General features: G+C 38.1%; 1 long non-coding RNA gene across 1 annotated transcript; it reads left to right on the top strand.

Moving 5' to 3' along the window:
* The first annotated feature begins 13 nt into the window (after nt 1-13).
* LOC113937236 lies at nt 14-4,285 on the top strand. Its single transcript, XR_003524556.1, has 3 exons — nt 14-375; nt 2,734-2,843; nt 4,033-4,285. It is a non-coding gene; the product is annotated as an uncharacterized LOC113937236 (long non-coding RNA).
* The last annotated feature ends 5,925 nt before the right edge of the window (nt 4,286-10,210 follow it).

Genomic DNA, 10,210 nt, shown 5'->3' with positions numbered 1-10,210 from the left:
GGAAGTTCACTTCTTAATTCTTGGAAGCTCCAGGCTTCTCCTGACTTCTTGGCTGCTGTTGTTTACGCCTCTTCGCTTGTGGCTTTTCTTTACTTGTTTCCAACGTTTTTGTTAACTGGATGGATTACAGAATTTTAGAACTAGGAACGTTCCTAGGGGTCAGCTCTGGTATAGGATACCAAGATTGCTTTGCTTTTAGTCATTGACTAATTGTAATGGGATTTTGAGTAAATTATATAGCGGCTCCGAGAGTCACATGTGAAAGGAATGGGGTTGGATTGGATAATAAAAAAGTAGATAAGTTGTAAATTGCCACCCAGAAACTGGGGCTGTAGTCTAGCCACATTATGAGGGAGACAACTGAGATCAGAAAAGGTAAGGAAGGAACAGAATTAGGATGGTACTCTGCACTTGATCTTAGCCAAAAGGCCTAGATGGATGGTACTGTGACTACTGGTCCAATGTTCTTTTCACTACAAGGCCCTGTCTGTTGGTAAACTTAACTAAGTTTACAGACCTATCTACGTTTTTAAATGTTTAAATAAATATACTTAAATTTAATATCCAAGCTACATGACTGGCTTCCAATCTAGAGGGAGAGGGTTTGAGGGTAAAACATGAGACAGACTTGGAGAGATGCATCAGCAGTAGAGCAATGGGAAGGCCTGGCGTGGCCATCAATGAGTAAAAGGGAATATTGAAATTTTTTGCATAGGAGGTAACAATTAATTTGGTACCTAAAGGATGGGTAAAAAATTCTGGGCAAAGAGGTGTGGGGGGCTGTCAGCTTGGGTAGTAACATTCTAGAGATCATATAATGGACTTGGGAAACTGGAAGTCATTAGTTTTCTTGGAGCTTAAGTCTCATGGGAGAAAATGGCTACAGATGAGATTGCATGAATAGGTAAAGAAGAGATCATTAGGGACGCCTGGGTGGGTCAGTGGGTTAAGGATCTGCCTTCGGCTCAGGTCAGGATCCCAGGGTCCTGGGATCCAGTCCTGCATCAGGCTACCAGCTCAGCGGGGAACCTGCTTCTTCCCCTGCCTGCTGCTCCCCCTGCTTGTGCGCTTGCTCTTGCTCTCTCTCTGGCAAATAAAATCTTTTTAAAAAAAGAGATTGGGGCGCCTGGGTGGCTCAGTCGTTAAGCATCTGCCTTCGGCTCAGGTCATGATCCCAGAGTCCTGGGATTGAGCCCCGCATTGGGCTCCCTGCTCCGCAGGAAACCTGCTTCTCCCTCTCCCACTCCCCTTGCTTGTGTTCCCTCTTTCGCTGTCTCTCTCTCTGTGTCAAATAAATAAAATCTTAAAAAAAAGAGAGAGCATTAATAATCTTGCATGCTATTCAAAGGATTAGCTTTTTTTTTTCTGAAAGTGTTGGAGGAACCATTAAAGGAATTAGAGCAAAGGAATGACATATCAGATATCCCTGTTAGAATTATTACTTAAAATATCCACAGTAGTGGGTATTTTGACTTGAAGAGCAGAGACTTGTGTGAGACTTTTGCAGAAATATAAGTAAGTTCTGGACTAGGGTTGCAGCATTGGAGATGGAAAAGAGGAAACATACTTGAGATATATTAAGTTTAAGAATCCACAGAACTTAGCGATCAATGGGAAGAGATTGGAGTAAAGAAGACGAAAGAGCCTAGTGTGACTTCATGTTCCTTGCTTAAGTGGTTGGAAGTGTTATTCGTCAAGTGTGGAAACAGAAAATGAAGAAGAGGACCTCGTGTGGGGAGAGGGGAAAGTTTTGAACACCATGAGTTTACGAATATGCAGGTTGAGCTGTCTAGTTATTCTTTGGTAATAAGTTCACAGAGTTCTGAACTGGAGATAAAGCGTTGTAATCCTCAGTGTATGGCTGGTAATTGCATCTATGAGTACAGAAGAGATTTCCCAGGAAGAGTGTGGTGAGTGAGGGTAGAGTGCCAAGAATAATACTCTCCGGAACACCACCATTTAAAGGCCATGTAGGAATGGTTGGCCTGCAAAGGAGGTGAGATCAGTTGCAATTTAAAATAGGATGGTCAGAATAGGCAAAATTGGGAAAGTGACAGTTGAGTGAAGATTTGCAGGATGTGAGCATTTGTACTGGATCCACTCAATTAAGTTGGAACTATGATTTGTAGAATTCATATTCCTATATGCCTCCAGGTTAGAGTTTCTCAAAAGAAGAGTTTGCATAAGATTTGTAAGGTAGAAGTGAAGCAGTAGCCATTGCACTGAGCCTCTTCTTAGATGTGGTGATGGACAAGTGCCGTGGGTTCCAGCTTCTCCTGATGGTCCTATGGTTTGCATTCAACTGTTCTTGCTATTTGCAAACCCTGTCAACCAACAGAGGCCACTAGACAATTAGCTGTGACCCCCACAGAGGTGTAGCTACCCAGATCTGCTGATTTTGTCAGGCTCACCTCAAGAGTTGGATGTGCTTAGCTTCTCAAATCAGTTGGTGACTTCTTCTCTGGTTCTTCACCTCCCTCTTCTAAACCTGCATATTCCCAGCCATTATATCTTCAGATAATTTCTCTATCCCTTTCTCTCTTTCTCCTCGTTCTGGGATTTCCTTAATATGTATTTGGTCCACTTGATGGTGTCCCACAAGCCCCTTATGCTCTGATCACCTTTCTTCATTCTTTTTTTCCTTCTTTGGAAGGAAGATTCTCAAATAAATAAATAAATCTTAAAAAATATTTTCAGCACATTGAAGATATTCCATTGTCTTTTGTTTTCTAGTTGCTGTTGAGAAATGAGCTTCATTTCACTGAAGATGATTTTTCTGTTTTCTTTGGTTGCTTTTAATATGTGTTTGCCTTTCTGTATGCAGAGAATGGAAATGGAAATGAGTAAGTGGTACGGATTTCTTTTTGGGTATACTCTTTGTTGTTGTCTTTCTTCAGTTCCTGAAAATTTTAGTTATTATCTCTTCCAATAGTGTCACTACTCTTATCTCTCGCCTCTCCTTCTGAAACTCCAATTAGATATATAACAGTAATGGTAACACCTCCAGGATACTTTTAGCTAACGGTTTCATGGCATTTACTATGTGCCAAGTACTACTCTAAGTTTTTTTTTTTTTTAAAGACTTAATTTATTTATTCCAGAAAAAGAGAGAGCAGTTGGGGGATGAGCAGAGGGAGAGAGAATCTCATGCAGACTCTGCACTGAGCACGGAGCCCAATGTGGGGCTCAGTCCCACGACCCCAAGACCATGACTTGAGCCAAAACCAAGAGTCAGATGCCCAACTGACTGTGCCACCCCCGCTCCACTACTGTAAATGTTTTACATTAATTCATTTAATCCTCATTACAACCTCATGAAGTAGGTATTCTTACTTTCCCCATTTCACAAATAAGGAATATGAGTCATATGAAAGTTAATCATGGGCTCCTGGGTGGCTCAGTCGTTAAGCGTCTGCCTTCGACTCAGGTCGTGATCCCAGGGTGCTGGGATTGAGTCCCGCATCGGGCTCCTTACTCAGTGAGGAGCCTGCTTCTCCCTCTGCCCCTCTCCCTGCTTGTGTTCCCTTTCTCACTGTTTCTCTCTCTGTCAAATAAATAAAATCTTAATAAATAAATAAATAGTTAATCACTTACCAAAGATCACAGAAATACTAATTGGCAAAATCAGGATGTGGACCCTGGTAATCTGATTCCAGAGTTCTGACCACAATGCCCTGAAACCTCATTGTGTTTTGCTACTTTTCAGAGTTCATTATTCCCCCTTTGATGGTTAAGTTTTTTGGTGGTGGTGTTTTGTTTTGTTTTGTTTTTGGCTCTCTTCAAGTTAATGGGTCACTTCACACAGCTCTGGTTGTTTACTAAGTGTGACACCTTGCATTCAACTTGCAGTAGCAACAACAGAATTTAAAAGAGTAGTTTTGATGTTGCTGCTCAAGGGCTGCTGCACTCAGTCACTGGGTTGTCATATAATCTTAGTAAATTGTAGACATCCATTCCTCCAATCCAGACTTTGGGCAGCTAAGGACAGGATATTTCCAGACTGTGATTCTTATTTCTGGAATCTTATTTCAGGAATTCATGTCCTGTTTTGGTTCTTTAAATAATGGCTTTGTTGGAGCAGCCATGATGGAAGGCCTGGACGACGGCCCCGACTTCCTCTCGGAGGAGGACCGAGGAATTAGAAATCTGAACCTTGGAGGACGCCTGGATGGCTCAGGTCATGATCCCAGGGTCCTGGGATCGAGCCTCGCATCGGGCTCCCTGCCTGGTGGGAAGCCTGCTTCTCCCTCTCCGACTCCCCCTGCTTGTGTTCCTGCTCTCACTATTTCTCTCTGTCAAATAAATAAATAAAATCTTTAAAAAAAAATAAATAATGGCTTTGTTGACCTTCTAGGAGTGGTACAAATGCTATGTTTAATTTGCTAATTTGACTTTCATGTTTTAAATATTGTTTAGGAGGGCTAGTTTAGTCACACAAAGAAACTTTAACTATGATATTCATTGAGACTACTTCAAACTCAAGTGGGAAACCCATGGCTTGTTTTTTGGTTGTTTTTATATTTATAACTTTTTTCTTATCTTAAAATTAATGCATACTTATTAGAGAAAACAGAAAGGAAAAACCACCTTATTATATTATCTATAGTGGTAAACACCATTAACATCTTCATGTAAACCTTCACAATCCTTTTTCTAAGAATTTTGGGTATAAAATATATTATTTCACACACATTGTTTTATAACATTAACATTTTAAATGTCACCATATATTTTTCTACATTTTAATGCTGCCTTTTATTTCATTTAATGAAGATGTTATAATTATTAAAGCCAATTCCCTATCTTTGGACTTTGGATTTCTTTCCAAATTTTCATAATTATAAACAGTACCATGATAAACCACCTTTTAGCTGTACCTTTGTACATATTCATGAATGTTTCCTTAGTGTAAGATTTTGAAAGAGAAATAACTGAGGTCAAAGAGGGCGCAAATGTTTAAAGTATTTAAATACATACTGCTAACTTGTCCAGTTAGAGGTAGCAACAAAGTTGTACCTCCATCAGCCTAGTGTAAGAGTACTTTATTCCCCTACTCTGTCTCCATTATCAACACTGGCTATAATCATTTTTTTAAACATGCTAATTTGATGAGTGATGCATATTTTGTTGTTTCAATTTTTGTTTCATTGATTTCAATTAACTTATGATACTTCAAAGTACTTGAAAAGTGGACAGGATCTAAATAGTGGGTGGAAGAGAAATCTGAATGGGAATGAAAGGAAATGTTTTCAATTTTTAACTAATACTAGTGAGAGAAGAATATAATGTAAAAATTGTCATGTAAAGGTTAGTAAATCCCAGACCCCAGGCAACTGTCATTAAATTTATAGCCAAGGAAGCAGATGTTTTGCACACTTAAAAGGAATGGATCTATCAGTTTTACTCCCACAATATACCTAAGGGAAATGAAGTATATGTCCACACAAAAGCTTCTAACTAATGTTCATAGCTGAATTATTCATAACAGCCAAAAAATGAAGAAATTCTAATCCATAGTAACAAGTAAAATTTGGTACATCCATATAATGGAATTTTATTCGGCAATGAAAACTAATGAAGGGCAGATATATGCTACAAAATGGATAAATCTTGAAAATATTAATATAAGTGAAAGAAGCCAGTTACAAACAACCACATATTATAATTCCATTTATATGAAATATTCAGAATAGGCAAGTCTGTGGAGACAGATTAGTGGTTGCCTAGGGGTGGGGGGCATTGAGGGTAGGGGTAACAGCTAAGGACTACAGATTCTCTTTTGGGGGTAATGAAAATGTTCTAAAATTGTAATGATGGATACACAACTCCGAGAAGATCCTAAAAGCTATTGAATTATACACTTTAAATTAGTGACTTGTAAGATATGTGATTTATGTCTCAATAAAGCTGTTTAAAAGGATAAGTGGATGGGGCGCCTGGGTGGCTCAGTCAGTTAAGCGTCTGCCTTCAGCTCAGGTCATGATCCTGAGTCCTGGAATTGAGCCCTGCTTCGGGCTCCCAGCTCAGCAGGGAGCCTGCTTCTCCCTCTCCCACTCCTCCTGCTTGTGCTCTCTCTCTCTGTGTCAAATAAATAAATAAATACAATCTTAAAATAAAAATAAAAAGATAAGTGGATGATCTTATGCAGAAAATGAAGAACATTCAAACTCAAGTTTATTTTAGTGGTTACTAAAATACTGGGTTTTAGTTTTAACATATTTCTGTTCAAATTTTACTTCTGCCTAAAGTTAAACATATACTTACCATATGGCCATCAATTCTAATCCTAAGTATTAGTTATATTACTCTGGGGAGGTAATTTTATTTTTCTAAGCCTCAGTTACTCCTCTGTAAATTGAGGATGATAATCATGTCATAGGTAAGGATTAAATGACATAATAAGTGTAAAACACTTCACAGAGTGGTTAGAAAATAGCAAATAGTATGTGTCTTGATAAAATACACTCAGCAAATGGGTGAAGGTGGGGGGATATAGTCTCCCGGTTATAGAATAAATAAATCACTGGAATAAAAGGTGCAGCATAGAGAATATAGTCAATGATATTGTAAAAGTGTTATATGGCAACAGATGGTAACTACACTTGTGAGCATGGCATAACATATAGAGATCTTGAATCACTATGTTGTATACCTGAAACTAATGTAACATCGTGTGTGAACTGTAATCAAATAAGAAAAAAATTTTTTTAATAAAATAAATAAAAATGTCTATAAGAAAAACTGTCAACAAAGTAGGAACAGAAGAGCAGTTCCTCATTCTGATAATGGACATATGTGGTAGGCAGAATAATGGCCCCCCAAAGATGTCCACTCCTAATACTCAGAACCTCTGACTATATTATGTTACACGGCAAAGGAGGATTAAAATTGAAGATGGATTCTATCTTGGGTTAACAGAGGTCTTAAATATGATACAAAAAGCACAAATCATAAAAGAAATAAGTGGTAAATTGAGCTTCACAACATTTCAAAATGGCTGAAGAAATTAAGTCCATGAAAAGACAAATCGCAGACGGGGAGAAAATATTCACAATCCATATATCTGACAAATGATTTGTCTCTAGAGTATAAGTCAATGAAAAGACAAACCACAGACTGGGAGAAAATATTCACAATCCATATATCTGACAAATGATTTGTCTCTAGAGTACGTAGAGAATTTTTATAATTCATTGTCATTAAAACATGGGCAAAGGATTCAAAGATATATTTCCTGAAAGAAGATATTCATTTGGCCAATAAGCACATTAAGGGTGCCCAACATCATTAGTCATAATGGAAATGTAAATTTATAACCACAAGATACTGCTGCAGACTCATTAGAATAACTACATTTAAGAGGACTGAGCATTGGAGAGAATGTGGACCAACTGGAACTCTAACACATGAAGACAACTATTTGGCAGTTTTTTAGAAAGTTAAACATATATTTACCATGTGACCCATCAATTCCAATCCTAAGTATTTATCTAATGAAAATCTATGTCTACACAAAGGCCTGTACAGAAATGTGCTTAGTAGCTTTATTAATAACAACCATTAAAAATAGAATCTTAAGGGGCACCTGGGTGGCTCAGTTGGTTAATTGTCGGACTCTTGATTTTGGCTCAGGTCATGATCCCAGGGTCCTGGGATCAAGCCCTGCATCGGGCTCCCTGTTCAGCATGGAAGCCTCCTTCTCCCTCTGCCTGCCCCTCCCCCTGCTTGTGCTTGTGCGCGCGCGAGCTCTCTCTCTCTCTCTCTCTCCCTGACAAATAAATAAAATCTTAAAAAAAAAAAAAAAGAAATACATCTTACATCACTATCCAGTGCCAGGATACATAAATAATTGAAATAAAACTTTCATGAAAAAATATAGTTCATTCTGATAGTTTTAATCCTATTTCACTAAAAATATATATAGTGGGACACATGGGTGACTCAGCCAGAGGAACACGCAACTCTTGATCCATGAGTTTGAGCCCCACATTGGCTGTAGAGATTACTTAAAATAAAAAAATAAATAAACTTTAAATATATATATATACATATATACTAATTATAACCCACTTAAGTTGCTATCATGACCTGCTAGTGAGTTGGCCAATTTGAAAAACTGCCCTAGAAGATACTCTTTCTAGTTTTGACAGCTTTTCTTGCTTCTCTCATCTCTGAAAGCCTCAGATCCTCTGGCTCCTCATACAAATGCACTGGGGCCCCGTTCTTTTCTGATGCTGGTTCCTTAGAGGTTGCTACTCCTTGTGGGTTTCTGCTCCAGTAAGAGTGATTCTCTCTATCTGCCTGACTGTCTCCAGTTTGGGGGCACCTGTTTGCTCCAATTCTCTGACAGATCTAAAAAGAGTTGTTGATGTTCAGTTTATTCAGTTTACTTTTTACTTGATTTTAGGATGGAGTAACAATTTCTTTACATGCCAGACCAGAAAGTAGAAGTCAAAAAGGCTTCTTTTAAAAATATTAATCAATAAACTAATTTTTAAATTTATATGGAAATGCAAATAATTATTTAAAAAAAACAAAATGGAAGGATTTATACTACCTGATTTCAAGACTTATTATAAGAATACAATATTCAAGACAGTGTGATATTGGCATAAGAACAGACATATAAATCAATGGTACAGAACAGAATCCAGAAGCAGAATCATAAATTCAATGGGTAATGGATATTCTTTTCAACCAGTCATGCTGGAAAAATTAGATATCTCTATAGGGAAAAAAATGAACTACAACTCCTCATCCCACTTCATGAACAAAAACTATCCTCGAAAGGATCAATGACCTAAATGTAAAAGCTAAAATTATAAAACCTCTAGAAGAAAACTTAGGTGAAAATCTTTGTGGCTTGGGATAACAATGACTTTGTAGATAGGACACAAATAGCATGAATCAAAGAAGAAAAAATAATAAGTTGGAATTCATAAAAAGGAAAATGTTTTGTTTTTCAAAAGATGTCAGAGAATAAAAGGCAAACCATTGTATTAATCATGTTTTCCATTTTTTATATTTTATGGTGCTTTGCTCTTTCAGGGGTTTTGCTAGCTGGGAGAGGCTGCCCCTATCAAGGCTAGCTAATTCCTAGGAAAAGCAAAAAACTTGTCTGTGAGCGTGCCTTTCTTATGCAAAACAACCAACCCAAAGACAATATCCCCAACCACCAACTTTACTAACTCATGCACCAAGACAATATTTCCCTTGCCTTAAATCACTCCAGAGTCACCCTTATAGCCTAGAGTCTGCCAAAATTATTCAAACTATCCAATCCTAAACTTGCTCAAAGTTGCCTACCCTGCCTCACTTATTTCTTCCTGTGAAAACTATAATGCAGGCTCTGGGCTAAGCTTTCTCCTTTTCTCCTTTACTTCTCTGCCTCCTGATCAAGCCCTGTATGATATGGCATAAACTCCTTCTACTGGGAATATTAAGCAATAAAATTTCTTTTATTGGCATTGACCTCTCCATGTTGTCACTCAGTTATCTTTATAAATTAACTCCTGGATACAATCAAAACAACTACAGGTTAGGAGAAAACACTCATAGTACATATATCTGGCAAGCAACTTACATCCAGAATCTATGAAGAACTCTTTTTTTTTTAAGATTTTATTTATTCATTAGAGAGAGAGAACACTAGCAAGGGGAGTGGCAGGCAGAGGAAGAGGGAGAAGCAGGCTCCCCAGTGAGCAGGGAACCTGAAGCGGGGCTCAATCCCAGGACACTGGGATCATAACCCAAGCCGAAGGCAGACGCTTAACTGACTGAGCCATCCAGGCGCCCCTATGAAGAACTCTTGAAAGTCAGTAATAAGAGGACAACCCAATTTGTAAAATGGGCAAAAGATCTGTACAGATACTTCACAGATGATTTATGGATGAACAATAAAGTACATGAAAAGATCCTCAACATCATTAAATGAAAATTAAAACTACATAATGAGAGGGGTGCCTGGGTGACTCAGTCAGTTAAGCATCTAATTCTTGGTTTTGGCTCAGGTTGTGATCTTGAGGTCATGGTACTGAGCACAGCATTGGGCTCCTTGCTGAGCGTGGAGTCTGCTTCAGAATCTCTGTCCCTCTGTCCCTCCCCTGTGCTCTCTCTCTCTCTAATAAAAAAGTAAAATCCTTTAAAAAACAAAACAAAAACCCTACATAATGAGATACCACTACCCGTTCATAGGTATAGCTAAAATGAA

The sequence above is a fragment of the Zalophus californianus genome, chromosome 8 (genome assembly GCF_009762305.2).
Source record: "Zalophus californianus isolate mZalCal1 chromosome 8, mZalCal1.pri.v2, whole genome shotgun sequence".
Taxonomy (NCBI): domain Eukaryota; kingdom Metazoa; phylum Chordata; class Mammalia; order Carnivora; family Otariidae; genus Zalophus; species Zalophus californianus.
Note: the sequence above shows the minus strand (reverse complement) of the source record. Positions and strands in the feature narration are given on the sequence as shown.